This window comes from Carcharodon carcharias, chromosome 31 (genome assembly GCF_017639515.1).
Source record: "Carcharodon carcharias isolate sCarCar2 chromosome 31, sCarCar2.pri, whole genome shotgun sequence".
Lineage (NCBI taxonomy): Eukaryota > Metazoa > Chordata > Chondrichthyes > Lamniformes > Lamnidae > Carcharodon > Carcharodon carcharias.
Window position 1 is genome coordinate 20,848,743 of NC_054497.1, and position 16,833 is coordinate 20,865,575.

Sequence of the window (16,833 nt, forward strand, 5' to 3'; positions counted from 1 at the left end):
TTTTTTATTTGTTCATTCATGGGATATAGACATTGCTGGTAAAGCCAGCATTTATTGCCCAAGCCTAATTATCCTTGGGAAGGTGGTGGTGCCAACTGAGTGACTTACTAGGCCATTTCAGAGGACAGTTAACAGTCATCGACATTGCTGTGAGTCAGGAGTCACACATAGGCCAGACCAGGTAAGGACAGCAGATCTCCTTCTCCGATGGACATTTATGAATCAGTTGGATTTTTCCAACAGCCCGGGCACTAGATTTTTATTGCAAATTTAATTAAGTGAATGTAAATTCCCCAACTGCCGTGATGGGATTTGAACTCATTGGTGAATATTTATTTCAGTAGTAGTTTAATACTCACATATGTAGAGGAATGGCAGGGCAGCTTGTGGAGTGCACATCCTGTTCCATGTGGAAACTCCAGGACATCTCTAGTGTCTTGGATAACCATATGTACAACTGGCAGTGTCATCATCTGCAGCTGCTCGCGCTCTGGGTTTCAGAGCTTGAGCAGCAATTGGTGTCACTGCAGTGCATCCATGAGGCTGAGAGCTTGCTGGATGCACACTTATGGATGCAGTCACCCCGCAGCTTAAGGGTTTGCAGGCAGAGAGGGAATAGGTGACAGCCAGACAATCAAGAGAAACAGGCAGGTGGAGTAGGAGTCCCCCAAGAGCATCTCACCCACCAACCAGTATTCAGTTCTGAATACCGGTGAAAGTCATGTTTCACCTGGAGAGTGCAGCCAGAGCCAATTCCGTGGCACGGTGGCTGGAATACTGGCAGGGGATTCAATAATTAGGGGAACAGACAGGCGTTTCTGTGACCACACACGTGAATTCAGGATGGTATGTTGCCTTCATGGTGCCTGGATCAAGGATATCATTGAGCGGCTGCAGAGCATTCTAATGAGGGAGGGTGAACATCCAGTGGCTGTTGTTAAAGACATAGGGCAGAATTTTCCCCCCATCGGGGGGGAAGTTGAAGAGCGGGCGTGTGCAGAGGCGTGCTTCCGATCGGCGCCCCCATTAGTGGGGGTGGGGAGGGGGAGCGCCATTTTACATGGGTGGGCCAATTAAGGCCCACCCAGCATGACCCGCTATGCATACCCTGTGCGGAGAGGGTGGGGGGAAGTCCCTCAGCCGAGAGTGCACTCTTTCGCGCATGCACACAAAAGAACGCCCTCATCTCCCTGAGGCTAAGTGCTGCCTCAGGGAGATCGGCTGTACATTAAAAATATTAAAAATAGAAAAAAAAAAATTCCCTGACATGTCCCCTCAAATGACACTGTCACATGAGTTGGGACATGTCCATAACTTTTAAAAACACTTTATTTAAATTTTTAAAAAGCTACATGAAAGCTCCTCCCGCCTGTGGATGAGGTTTGATGCTTTTTCTGGTTCCCGCCAGGGTTCCTGGACTGTCCGCCACCTTAAGGTTGGACATGCAGGTCCATTAGTTACTTCAATGACTCTATCAATGGCCTCAATTGGTCATTGACAGGTCGGCGGGCGCACAGCTGACTTTGCTGAGCCCCCTCCTACCTGAAAATTTAACTGGGGCGCGATGACGTTGGGAGTTCCTCCCGACTTCGGGAGTTCCGCCCAACGTCACTTTACACATCGGTGAGTGGGGGGATCGGTGTGTGGGCCCCACCCCCCCCCCAGTCGCCGACGGGAAAATCCTGGCCAAAGGCAGAAAGAGGGATGTTGTCCTTCAGACAGACTTTACGGAGCTGGGAAGGAAACTAGCAGCATCACGAAGGTAGTAATCTCCAGATTACTCCCAATACCACACTCGAGCAAATATAGATATAGGAGGATAGAGCAGATGAATGCATGGCTGAGAAATGGTGCAAGAGGGAGAGACATTGGGATCAGTTCTGGGGGAGATGGAACCTGTTCAGGCACATGGGTTGCACCTGAATAGAACTGGGCCCAATTTCCTTGCGGGGTGATTTGCAAGTGCTATTGGGGAGGGGTTAGACTAACATGGCAGGAGTGTGGGAACCAGGAGGTAATATTAGTGAGGGAAAATAAGGTAGGCAAAGAATTGGGAAAGGCAGTTAACACTAGAGTACGAAATAGTAACGTATTAGGTGGGGTCAAAGTAAGAAGGATTGTAATAAGGTCTAAATTAGTGTTATTGTGCATGTATGTGAATGCATGGAGTTGGTAAATAGGATTGGTGAGTTGCAGCCAATTGGAAATATGGTGCCATGGCAATAATGGAGACAGGGCTCAGGGAAGGGCAGGACTGAGTATTAAATATTCCTAATTCAAGGTGTTCGGGAGAGATAGAGGATGAAAGAAAAGAGGAGGGTAGCAGGTAATTGATTAAGGATAACTTTACAGTGCTGGAGAGAGAGGAAATTCCAGGGAGGCCGAGGGCAGAATTTATTTGGTTTGAGCTGTGAAAGAATAGAGGTGTCATTACATTGCTGGAGTTCTAGATGAGGTAACAGAGAGGACTGATGAGGGTAATGCGGTTGATGTGATGCACATGGACTTCCAAAGACATTTGATATAAGTGCCACATAATAGGCTTGTGAATAAAGTTAGAGCATATGGAATAAAAGGGACAGTAGCAACATTGGTATGAAATTGGCTGCATTGAGGTAGTCTCTCGATCACCAACTAATGGGAAAGATGTAGAGGATCAAATTTGCAAATAAATTATAGAATAATAGAATAGTTATAATGGAAAACTTTAATTATCCTAATATACACTGGTTAGTAATAGTGTGAAGGGCAGAGAGAGGCAAGGGTTTCTAAAGTGTGTTCAGGAGAATTTTCTACATCAGTGTGTCTCTAGTCTGACGTGAAAGGAGAAACTTTTGGATCTGGTTCTTGGGAATGAGGTGGGTCAATGGATCAACTGTCAGTAGGGGATCATTTAGGAGACAGTGACATTGGATCATAAGACTTGGGTTGGCTATGTGAAAAGACAAGGGGCAGTCCAGAATAAGAATAAGTAGTCGGGAGTAAACCAACTTCAGTGGGGCAAGAAGGGATCTGGGCCAGATAAAGTGGTATCAAAGGTTGGCAGGCAAAACTGTAATGGAAAAATGGGCTGCCTTTAAAGAGGAGACAGTTTGGGTACAGTCAGGGTATATTCCCACAAGGGGGAAAAGGTAGGGCAAACAAATCCAGAGCTCCCCTGGATGCTGAAAGAGATGGAGAGTGAGATGATGCACAAAAAGGATGCATATGACAGATGTCAAGTGGATAATGCAATTGGGAATCAGGCTGAATACAGAAGGTTTTGAGGAGAAATGAAAAAAAACAGTTAAGAGAAAGAAAGAAAGAGCACAAGAAGAAACTGGCAGCTAACATCAAAAGCAATCTAAAAGCCTTCTGTACGCATATAAATAATAAAACATTTGATTAATGGAGAAGCTGGGCAGTTTAGGGACCTAAAAGAGGATTTACGCATGGAGGCAGGGGGCATGGCTGAGGTACTAAATGAGTACTTTACATCTGTCTTTACTGATGAAGAAAGTGCTGCTCAGATCAGAGTGAAAGAGGAGGGAACTGAGATACTTGGCGGGTTAAAATAGATAAAGAGGATGTATTAGATAGGCTGGCGGTACTTAAAGTTGATGAGTCACCAGGCCTGGATGAGATGCATCCAAGGATATGGAGGCATTGGCCATAATTTCTCAATCCTTCTTAGTTACAGAGGTGGTGCCAGAGGACTGGAGAATTCCAAATGTTACGCCCTTGTTCAAAAAAAGGTGAAAGGATAAGCCCAACAACGACAGGCCAGTCAGTTTAGTCTCCGTGGTGGGAAAGCTTTTAGAACCAATGATCTGGAACAAAATTAACAGTCACTTGGCTAAATGTGGATTAATTAGGGAAATCTAGAATGAATTTGTTAAGGGCAAATCATGTTTCAAATGTTTGCTTGAGTTCTAAATGAGGTAACAGAGAGGGTTGATGGAGGTAATGCAGTTGATGTGGTGTACATGGACTTCCAAAAGGCATTTGATGAAGTGCTACATAATAGGCTTGTGAACAAAGTTGGAGATCATTGAATAAAAGGGACAGTAGCAACATAGATATGAAATTAGCTGAGTGACAGGAAGCAGAATAGTGGTGAATGGCTGTTTTTCAGACTGGAGGAAGGTTTATAGTGGAGTTCCTCTAGCGTCAGTGTTAGGAACCCTGCTCTTGCTGATATATATTAATGAGCTAGACCTTGGTGTACAGGGTACATTTTCAAAATTTACAGATGACACAAAACTTGGAAGTATTGTGAACCGTGAGGACTATAGTGTTAAACTTGAAAAGGACGTAGGCAGGTTGGTGGAATGGGTGAGCAAGTGACAGATAAAATTTAATTCAGAGAAGTGTGAAATGATTCATTTTAGTAGGAAAAATAGGGAGAGGCAATATAAAATAAAGTGTACAATTCTAAAGGGGTTGCAGGAGCAGAGGGACCTGGGGGCATATATGCACAAAGCGTTGAAGGTGACAGGGCAGGTTGAGAGCACAGTTAATAAAGTATAGAGTCTTGGGCTTTACGAAAAAGAAGCATTGAGTACAAAAGCAAGGAATTTATGATAAACCCGTAAAAATAAAACACTTGTTCAGCTTCAACTGGAGTATTGTGTCCAGTTCTGGCTGCCACACTTTAGGAAGGATCTGAAGACATTAGAGACAGGGCAGAAAAGTTTCATGAGAATAGTTCCAGGGATGAGGAACTTCAGTTACATAGATAGATTGGAGAAGTTGGGATTGTCTTCCTTAGAGAAGAGAAGGTTGAGAGGAGATTTGATCGAGGTATTCAAAATCATGTTGGGCCTAGGCAGAGATGATAGAGAGAGACTGTTCCCATTAGTGGAAGGATCACGAGCCAGAGGACACCAATTTAAGATAATTGGCAAAAGAACCAACGGCGACAAGAGGAAAATCTTTTTTGCGCGGTGAGTGGTTAGGATCTGGAATGCACTGCCTGAGAGTGTGATGGAGGCAGATTCAATCAGGGCTTTCAAAAGAGTAATGGCTAATTACCCGAAGACAAAAAAATTGCAGGGCTACAGGGTGGGGGGGGGGGGGGGGGGGGGGGGGGGGGGGGTGGGTGTTGATGGTGGGGGGGTTGGTGAGTGGCTCTTGGTGAATTGCTCCTTCAGAGAGCCAGCATAGACACAACGGGCCATAACAATGAGCTTCTTCTGTACTGTAACCTTTCTATGCTTCTATTCTATGTCTCCTGATTATTAGTCCAGGTTTCAGGATTACAAGTACAGCAACACAACCACTATGCTACCATACCCAATACCTGGGGTCCAGACCCCAACTGCACCAGGGATTGGAGGTCCTGACTGTGCCTAGAGTCAAGTTGTATATGGACTTTCAAAAAGCATTTGATAAAATAACTGATTTATTCAGAAAATAGAAATATGTGCTTTTAAAAGGATGGTGTTAACTTGGGTACTTAATTGGTGAAGGGATAGGAGGCAGAGAGTGGACAGATGTTTATCTGACTGGAGGGATTCCCCCCAGCGGTTTTTTGTTCCATATTAATGACCTCACCCTGGGTGTACAGGGCACAATTTCAAAGTTTGCAAATGATGCAAAACCTGTATGATGTAAATAACAGACTTCCAAGTGAACATTGATAAATGAAATGTGCAGACATGTGGTGGTTACAAGTTAGCACAGTTCTGTGTGAAGTGATCATTTTGGAAGGAACAACATGGGGAGGCAGAATCATCTAAATGGTGCTATTTTGAGGTGGGCTGCTAAAGCTGAGAGACTTGGGATGCATATTCACAAATCCTTGATGGTGGCAGTTTAAAAAACATAAGTGATACTTGATTTTTTAAATAAGAGTGTAAGAAATAGGAGCAGGAGTAGACCATATGGCCCATCGAGCCTGCTTCCTCATTCAGTAAGATCAGAGCTATCTCCTGCCTCAACTCCACTTTCCCCATAATCCTTGCCTTCCCTGGTGTCCAAAAATCTATCAAATGCACACTTGAATATACTCAACAACTGAGAATCCACAGCTCTCTAGCATTGAGATTCTGAAGATTCACAACACCTGAACGAAGAAATTTCTCCTCATCTGAATCCAAAATGGTTGACCCCTGATCCTGAGACTGTGCTCCCTAGTTCTCAGCATCCACCCTGTGAAACTCTCTCAGAATTTTGTTTCAATGAGATCATCTCTCACTCTTTTAAATCTCCAGCGAATACAGGCACATTACCGTCAGTAGAGCTGTTGAATACAAAAGCAAGGAAGCTATGACCTCAGTTATATGGAAAGATTGGCAAAGGTGGGATTGTTCTCCTTAGAGCAGAGAAGGTGCGTGGAGACCTAATAGAGGTATTCAGAAGTGTGAGGTACTTTGGTCAAGCAATAAGGAAGGTGAAACTTTCTTCCTGTAAGTGGATCGGTGGAGGTCATAGATTTAAAATAACTGGTGAAGGAACTGAAAGAGGAATGAGGAGAAATGTTTTCATACAGTAAGTTGTTAAGATCTGGGTCATACGATCTGAAAGTCGGATGGGATCAGATTCCAAAGGAACTTCCAATGTTCCTGCAGGATTATGGGAAAAAATCTGCGAGTGTGAGACTAAATTGGATAGCTCTTTCAGACACAGGTGTGATAGGCCGAATGGTTTCCATCTGCAATGCAAGATTCTATGAGGCCCAGGTTGTGGATCCACCACAAGCACTGAGTCTATGTGTTCCTCTTTGCTGCCCCTTGCTGTTTCTAAGTTGACCCCCACCCATCGCCCACTACCAAATGTTAGAAACCAGGAATCCCTGAGCCATGGGGTAGCTGTCCTTTCCTGCTAATACTCCACTGCACATTGATTGAGAGGTGTACACCTCCCAGTACCAGAAGTCAGTATAATACCTACTGCCATGTTCTCTCCCAAATCTCTACTTTCACACAGGGCACAGTAGCTGGTACAGTCAAGTTAAATGCTAGGGCAGACTCCTACACCCACCAAGTTGAGTAGGCCCATAACAAGGAAGAAGCAGTTTCCGGAAGAGTATTACAGCAAGGGGTGTGGGGTTAATGTTATAATGTGGAGTAATTGTTTCAATATAGGGAATGGGCTCAATCTTATGTTGAGGGGTCTGAGATCAATGTTACATTCTGTGGTTTGCGTAAAGAACAAGGGTGTAGAGGAAATGTTATATTGAGTGTGTGGAGTAAGTATTACAGTGAAGGATGTGGAGTATATCCGAGAGTGTTACAGTGAGGGATGTGGGCTATATCAGACTGTTACAGTGAATGGTGTGGGGTATATCAGTGTGTTACAGTGAGAGGTATGAGGTATTTAAGAGCGTTACAGTGAAGGGTGTGGAGTGTACCAGAGTGTTTTAGTGAGGAATTTGGGGTATATCAGAGTGGTACAGTGAGGGCTGTAGGCTTTAGCAGTGTCAGAGTGTTATACTGTGGGCTATGGAGTTATAATATTATAGAAATTCTGCCCCTTGAGGCTGCACTGCCATTTAATAAGATTTTGGCTGATCTGTTTGTGGCTTTAACTCCACTCTCTTGCCTGCCCCACCCCATCTCCCCCCCTCCCCCCCACAAACCCCCACCCCTTAAGGCTCGACTACCTTGTTCATCAATAATCTGTCTAACTCAGCTTTGAATAGATTTAATGACCCAGCCTCCACTGCTCTCAGAGGAGGAGAATTCCAAATTCTAACAACCCTCTGACAGAAAAAAATCTCCAGCTCCGTCTTAAATGGGAGCTCCCTTATTTTTAAACTGTTTCCCCTAGTTCTAGATTTCCGCACAAATGAAAACATCCTCTCAGCTTCCATCCTGTCAAGTCTCCTCAGAATCTTACATGTTTCAATAAGATCTCCTCTCATTCTTCTAAACTCCAATGAGTCTAAGCCCAACCTTCTCAACCTTTTCTCAAAAGACAAAGCCTTCATCCTAGGGATCAGCCAAGTAAACCTTCCCTGAACTATATGCTAGCTTTTTGTGATTCATGTATCAGGACACCCAGATCTCTCTCTAACACATATTTCTGCAGTTTCTCTCCGTGTAAATAATATTCTGCTTTTTTAAGTTCTTCCTGCCAAAGTGGACCAGCTCACATTTTCCCACATTATAGTCTATCTGTCAAACCTTTGCCCAGTTACAGCCCATCTATCTCCCATTGCAGGCTCCTTGTGTCCTTTTCACAACTTGCTTTCCTACCTCTCCTTGTGTCATCAGCAAATTTAGCTACCAAACACTTGGTCCCATCATCCAAGTTATTAATATAGATTGTAAATAGCTGAGGCCCCAGCACTGATGGTGTGGCACTCCGCAAGTTACAGTTTGCCAACCCAAAAATGATCCATTTACCCCGACTCTCTGCTTCCTAGTGGCTAATCAATCCTCTGTTCATGCTAATATATCAGCCCGACGTCATGGGCTCTTACCTTGTGTTGTAACCCGTTATGTGGCACTTTATCGAATGCCTTTTTGAGATCCAAATACATCACATCCACTGTTTCCTCATTAACCACCCTGTGTGTTACTTCCAAAAGAACTCTAATAAATTATTCAGACGTGGCTTTCCTTTTACCTCCTGAATAATGGATTCAAGCATTTTCCCAATGATAGATGTTAGCCTAACTGGCATATAGTTTCCTGCTTTCTGTCTCTCTACTTCCTTGAACAAACATTTGTGATTTTCCCATCTGCTGGGACCATTCCAGAATCTAGGGAGTTTTGGTAGATTACAACTAATTCACCGACTATCTCTGCAGCCACCTTTTTTTTAAGACCCTAGAATTCAGATCATCAGGTTGAAGGGACTTGTCATCCTTTAGTCCCATTAGTTTTCCCAGTACTTTTTCCCTAGAGTTTGAGATTGTTTTAAGTTCCTCCCTCCCTTTTGTTTTTGATTTTCAATTATTCTTGGGAAACTTTTTCTGTCTTCTACAGTGAAGACAGACAGAAAAATGCTTCCACCATTTCCTTGTTTCTCATTATTAATTCCCCAGCCTCATCCTCTAAGGGACCAATGCTCACTTTAGAAACTCTCCTTTTTTAATACTTGCAGAAACTCCAACAGACGGTTCTTATATTTCTAGCTAGCTTCCTCTCATACTCTAATTTCTCCCTCCTTTTAGTTATTCTTTGCTGGTTACTAACATTTGTCCAATCATCTGACCTACCACTAACCTTCACAATATTGTACACGTTTTCTTTCAATTTGATACTGATGTGGGAAATAAAGGATTAATACGATTACTATGGCCTGAATTTTTCCCACGTCAGGTGGCAATCGGCTCCGCACCGCCATTTTATGCATGCCGGCCAATTAATGCCTGCCTAGGGTAATACACAAGCCGTAGCGCTGAGCGCTACCTGTGCGGGCGGGGGAGGAGGGAGAGTCAGGTTCAGCGCTCTTTCGCACATGCGTGTCAAAGAGCGCTTCAATCTCCCTGAGGCATGGAACTCCCTCACAAGTGAAGCACTTATGAAAAAAGTAATTAAATGCAATAAAAAATTTAATGAAACACGACTGCGTCACATGAGATGGGACATGTTTTTATATTTTTATAAAAGTTTTTATCCTATTTGTAAAAGCTTTAGGTAACCTCATCTCACTCGTGGGTGAGGTTTGCTGAGAAATATAAAGGCCACGTAGCCTTTTTGCCTGCCCACCAACCATTAGGTTGGAAGGCCAGCTTAAATTTGAAATGAATTAGTTCCTTAATCGCCTTCATAGGTCTTTTAGTTATCGGCAGGCGTGCAGCCGACTCCGGTGTATGCCCACTGAACGAAACATCACGAGACAGCGCGATGATATCGGGACACACGCCCGACATCGTCAAGCGTCATTTTACGTGTCAGGCCCACCCGTACACGCCTACTGTAAAATTCTGGCCTGTGAGTTATAAAGTGAGTTATACTTATGAAAGCTGTTTCTTTCGCTGTGTTTTTCCATAACCCTCAGCTTGCACACCTTGTCTGTCTTTCCTTTTGTTAGTCTGGAATCCACTCGGGGTCCCAACCAGCCTTTATCATATTATTCTTTACTTTTGCATATTTCCCTAGCAGATATTCTGTGATGGGCCCCCTGAGTGTTCACCTCCTCCCCTGCCACACTTTCAGGTTACGTTCTGTAGTGCGACTAGCTCCCACCTATCAATCGCTTGCAACCTGTCTCTTCTCCTGGGTCCCCGCCCCAGTGCACAAGCTCTTCACCTTTGGTTGCTAAGTATTCCCACCATAACCCTGTTGGGGTGACTAACAGTTGTGGGGCCCTTCGCCTCCGAAGAGTACCCATTAAGCCCCCACCCCCTAGCTCACAGCGATACCATACACAATGTTGACTCCTCACTTCTATTATTTATTTTCCCTTACTTTCAGCCACTTGGACTCAGCTCAAATGTCCGTAATCCCTGAGGTTCTGAGGAGGCCTCAGCAGTCAGTTAGACCTAACCAAACACGGGTGGTATAAAGTAAAGAATGCTCATCCTCTGATGCCTGCTTTCTGCAAGGATTCTCCTTTAAGTGGAGCCGTCAGTGGATCCTGTTCATGACACCAAGTTGTTGTGGGACAAAGACAGTCAGAGTCCAGAGATGGTTAAAATCTTTAACAAAAACAAAAATACCTGGACAAGCTCAAGCAGGTCTGACAGCCTCTGCGGAGAGGAATACAGTTAACGTTTCGAGTCCGAATGACTCTTCATCAGAACTAAGAAATATAGAAATGAGGTGGAATATAAGCTGGTAGAGGGGAGCGGGACAGGTAGAGCTGGATAGCGGGCCAATGATAGGTGGAGGCAAAGGAGAAATGGCCAAAGATGTCATAGACAAAAGGACGAAGGGGTGTTGACAGTGTGACATTAGCTGAGGAATGTGCTAATGGTGACATTAAGCAGGACAAGCAAGGTACAGATAGCCCTAGTGGGGGTGGGGTGGGGGGAAGGGATCGAAATAGGCTAAAAGGTAGAGATAAAACAATGGGTGGAAATACATTTAAAAATCATGGAAACAGGAGGGAAAAGAAAAATATATATATAAAAAAAATATAAAAAATTATAAATTATTGGAAAAAGGGAGATGGGAAAGGGGATGGGGATGGAGCAGAGAGTTCATGATCTAAAATAGTTGAACTCAATATTCAGTCCAGAAGGCTGTAAAGTGCCTAGTCAGAAGATGAGGTGCTGTTCCTCCAGTTTGTGTTGAACTTCACTGGAACATTGCAGCAGGCCAAGGACAGATGTGTAGGCATGAGAGCAGGGTGGTGTGTTGAAATGGCGAGCGACAGGGAGGTCTGGGTCATGCTTGCGGACAGACCAAAGGTGTTCAGCAAAGTGGTAACCCAGTCTGCGTTTGGTCTCTCCAATGCAGAGGAGACCACATTGGGAGCAGCGAATGCAGTAGACTAAATTGAGGGAAGTGCAAGTGAAATGCTGCTTCACTTGAAGGGAGTGTTTGGGCCCTTGGACAGTGAGGAACGGGGAAATAAAGGGGCAGGTTTTGCACCTTCTGCGGTTGCATTGGAAGGTGCCGTGGGAGGGGTTTGAGGTGTAGGGGGTGATGGAGGAGTGGACCAGAGTGTCCCGGAGGGAACGATCCCTGCGGAATGCCACCAGGGGGAGTGAAGGGAAGATGTGTTTGGTGCTGGCATCATGCTGGAGTTGGTGGAAATGGCGGAGGATGATCCTTTGAATGCGGAGGCTGGTGGGGTGATAAGTGAGAACAAGGGGGACCCTATCATGGTTCTGGGAGGGAGAGGAAGGTGTGAAGGCAGATGAGCGGGAGATGGGCCGGACACGGTTGAGGGCCCTGTCAACCACTGTGGGTGGAAAACGTCGGTTAAGGAAGAAGGAAGACATGTCAGAGGAACTGTTTTGGAAAGTGGCATCATCAGAACAGATGCGACGGAGGCAAAGGGATTGAGAGAATGGGATGGAGTCCTTACAGGAAGCGGGGTGTGAGGAGCTGTAGTCGAGGTAGCTGTGGGAGTCGGTAGGCTTATAATGAATATTGGTGGACAGTCTATCACCAGAAATTGAGACCGAGAGGTCAAGGAAAGGAAGGGAAGTGTCAGAGATGGACCACGTGAAAATGATGGAGGGGTGGAAATTTGAAGAAAAATTAATAAATTTTTCCAGGTCCAGACAAGAGCATGAAGCAGCACCGAGCAGTCATCGATGTACCGGAGAAAGAGTTTTGAGAGGGGGCCTGAGTAGGACTGGAACGAGGAATGTTCCACATACCCCATAAAGAGACAGGCATAGCTGGGGCCCATGCGGGTACCTATAGCCACACCTTTTATTTGGAGGAAGTGAGACGAGTTTAAGGAGAAATTGTTCAGTGAGAGAACAAGTTCAGACAGACGGAGGAGAGTAGTGGTGGATGGGGATTGTTCGGGCCTCTGTTCGAGGAAAAAGCGGAGAGCCCTCAGACCATCCTGGTGGGGGATGGAGGTGTAGATGGATTGGACGTCCATGGTGGGGCCAGGGAACTGGAAATTGTTGATATGATGCAAGGTGTCAGAGGAATCACGGATGTAGGTGGGAAGAGACTGGACAAGGGGAGAGAGAATGGAGTCAAGATAGCAAGAAATGTGTTCCGTGTTGCAGGAACAGACTGACACGATCGGTCTGCCGGGACAGTCCTGTTTGTGGATTTTGGGTAGGAGGTAGAAGCGGGCTGTCCGAGGTTGGGAGACTATGAGGTTGGAAGCTGTGGGAGGAAGATCTCGAGGAGGTGAGGTTAGTGACAGTCCTTGAAACAATGGCTTGATGTTCAGTGATGGGGTCATGGTGCAGGGGAAGGTAGGAGGAAGTGTCTGCGAGTTGACGCTCAGCTTCCGCAAGGTAGAGGTCAGTGCGCCAGACAACAACAGCACCACCCTTGTCAGCGGGTTTGATGACAATGTCAGGGTTGGACCTGAGAGAACTGAGTGCAGCAAGTTCAGAAAGAGACAGGTTAGGGTGGGTGAGAGGAGCAGAGAAATTGAGACAACTGATGTCTCAAAATCTTTGTTTTGAGCAAGGAAAAGATTCAAGCTACAGAATCTCTCAAAGAGCAGTTATAATAACATACATCGATACACAATACAGCTTCAGCTAGACACATGTCTGAGCATTTTGTATACTCAAGGCCTTTATGTCTCCCTGGTAAACATGTCCCAATATATTCTCACAGACAAGCAATTTAGTGGGACAGTATGAAATGTAATGGAAATAAATAAATGTCCCAAGCTTATTGGCTACAGTAACTTCATCTCAACAAAACACGTCTAGAAAAACAGGCCAAGTGTGTAAGCTAAGGCTTATGGAACAATACAGTGAAAGAAACAGCTTTCATAAGTATAACTCACTTTATAACTCATAGTAATTGTATTAACCCTTTATTTCACACATCAGATACTAGGCTTAACTTCCTTAGTTAGTCACAAAAGGCGCATCCTTCCCCTAGAGTCTTTCTTTCTCAATGGAATACATCTTTGCTGAGAGTTATGAAATATTTCCTTAAATGTCAGCCACTGCACCTCTTCTCTCCTACCTTTTTAAACTATTTTTCAGAGTCCACTTTAGCCATCTCTGTCTTCATACCCTTGTAGTTGCCCTTATTTAATTGTAAGACACTAGTCTTAGACTTGGATATATCAAAGTATTACAGTGAGGATATGGGTATATCAGAGTGTTACAGTGAGGGGTGTGGGGTATATCAGAGTTCTACAGTGAGGGGTGTGGAGTATACCAGAGTGCTATGGTGAGGGGTTTGGGGTATATCAGACTGTTACAGTGAGGGCTGTGGGGTTTATCAGAGTGTTACAGTGAGGTGTGTGGGTTTTTCAGAGTGTTACAGTGAGGTGTGTGGGTATATCAGAGTGTTACAGTGAGGGGTGTGGGCATATCAGAGTTTTATAGTGAGGGGTGTGAGGTATATCAAAGTGTTACAGTGAGGATGTGGGATATATCAGAGTGCTACAGTAAGGTTGTGGGGTATATCAGAGAGTGTTACTGTGTGGGTGTGGGGTATATCAGAGCATTACAGTGATGGGTGTGGGGTATATCAGACTGTTACAGTGAGGTGTGCGGGATATATCAGAGTGTTACAGTGAGGTGTGTGGGTATATCAGAGTGTTACAGTGAGGGGTGTGAGGTATATCAGAGTGTTACAGAGAGGGGTGTGGGCATATCAGAGTTTTATAGTGAGGGGTGTGAGGTATATCAAAGCATTACAGTGAGGATGTGGGATATATCAGAGTGCTACAGTAAGGTTGTGGGATATATCAGAAAGTGTTACTGTGTGGGTGTGGGGTATATCAGAGTGTTACAACTGAGGAGTATGAACTATATCAGAATGTTACAGTGAGGGGTGTGGAGTATATCAGATTGTTACAGTGAGGGGTATGGGGTATATCAGAATGTTACAGTGAGGGAGATGGAATAAGAGTGTTACATTGAGGGGTGTGGGATATATCAAATTGTTACAGTGAGGGGTGTGAGGTATATCAGAGTGTTACCATGAGGATGTGGGGTATATCATAGTGTTACAGTGAGGGGTGTGAGATATATCAGAGAGTGTTACAGTGGGGGGTGTGGAGTATATCAGAGTGTTACAGTGAGGGGTGTGAGATATATCAGAGAGTGTTACAAGTGAGGGGTGTGAGGCACATCAGAGTGTTAGAATGAGGGGTGTGGGCTATATCAAACTGTTATGGTGAGGGATGTGAGGTATATCAAAGAGTTACAGTGAGGATGTGAGGTATAACAGAGTGTTACAGTAAAAGGTGTGGGCTATATCAAACTGTTACAGTGAGGATATAGGTATATCAGAGTGTTACAGTGAGGAGTGTGGGGTATATCAGAATGTTACAGTGAGGAGTGTGGGGTATATCAGAGTGTTACAGTGAGGAGTGTGGGGTATATCAGAATGTTACAGTGAGGAGTGTGGGGTATATCAGAATGTTACAGTGAGGAGTGTGGGGTATATCAGAGTGTTACAGTGAGGAGTGTGGGGTATATCAGAATGTTACAGTGAGGAGTGTGGGGTATATCAGAATGTTACAGTGAGGAGTGTGGGGTATATCAGAGTGTTACAGTGAGGAGTGTGGGGTATATCAGAATGTTACAGTGAGGGATGTGAGGTATATCAAAGAGTTACAGTGAGGAGTGTGGGATAAAGCAGAGTGTTACAGTGAGGGGTGTGGGGTATATCAGAATGTTACAGTGAGGAGTGTGAGGTATATCAGAATGTTACAGTGAGGGATGTGAGGTATATCAAAGAGTTACAGTGAGGAGTGTGAGGTATAACAGAGTGTTACAGTAAAAGGTGTGGGCTATATCAAACTGTTACAGTGAGGATATAGGTATATCAGAGTGTTACAGTGAGGAGTGTGGGGTATATCAGAATGTTACAGTGAGGAGTGTGGGGTATATCAGAGTGTTACAGTGAGGAGTGTGGGGTATATCAGAATGTTACAGTGAGGAGTGTGGGGTATATCAGAATGTTACAGTGAGGAGTGTGGGGTATATCAGAGTGTTACAGTGAGGAGTGTGGGGTATATCAGAGTGTTACAGTGAGGAGTGTGGGGTATATCAGAATGTTACAGTGAGGAGTGTGGGGTATATCAGAATGTTACAGTGAGGAGTGTGGGGTATATCAGAGTGTTACAGTGAGGAGTGTGGGGTATATCAGAATGTTACAGTGAGGGATGTGAGGTATATCAAAGAGTTACAGTGAGGAGTGTGGGATAAAGCAGAGTGTTACAGTGAGGGGTGTGGGGTATATCAGAATGTTACAGTGAGGAGTGTGAGGTATATCAGAATGTTACAGTGAGGGATGTGAGGTATATCAAAGAGTTACAGTGAGGAGTGTGGGATAAAGCAGAGTGTTACAGTGAGGAGTGTGGGGTATATCAGAGAGTGTCACAGTGAGAGGTGTGGGGTATATCAGAGATTGTCACAGTGAGAGGTGTGGGGTATATTAGAGAGTGTTACAGTACAGAGTATGGGATATATCAAATTGTTACAGTGATGGGTGTGAGGTATATCAGAGTGTTAGAGTAAGAGTTGAGGTGTATATCTGAGTGCTACAGTAAAGGGATACAGGGTGTATCACTGGTAGAGTGACTGCTGTGGGATGCAGCAGCTAAAGTTACTCTGAGGGGTGTTTGGGCTCATCTTGCCCATGTGACCAACCTTTTGCTCTGTTGTTTCTGTTGAAAGGTCACTGACATTAACTCTGTTTCTCTCTCAACAAGTGTTGCCACAGCTGCTGGGTATTTCCAGTATTTTCTATTTTGATCACTTGCTTTCTAGATCCTCTTCCGATTAAGCATCTGAACACTCCACTTCTCGTCCTGGTTGCTATGTTAGCTAACATTATTAATGCTTCTGTCTCCTCTTGTACTGTCTCCTTTTCTTTCAATCTGCTGTCATCACCCTTCTGCTCAAAAAAAAACAACCCTTGATCTCTCCATCTTAGAAATTACTGCCCCATCTTGAACCTCCCTCTCCTCTCCAAAGTCCTTGAACGTGTTGTCATCTCCAAAATCTGTACCCATCTTTCTCAGAGCTCCATGTTTGAATCCCCCAATCAGATTTCTGCCCCTTGCCATGGTGCTGAAATGGCTCTTATCCAAGTCAGAAATTACATCCTATGTGACCGTGACAAAGGTAAACTATCCCTCCTTGTCCTTCTCAACCTTTCTGCATGCTTTTATACTGCTGACTATGAAATTCTGTTCCAACCCCTCGCCAGTATCGTCAGGCTGAGTGGGACTACACTTGCCTGGTTCCATTCTATCTATCCTGTCATAGCCAGGTTTCTGCTACTTCTCAAAACTCTCTGACTGCTTGCCTAACATCTAGTATTAGATAAGCAG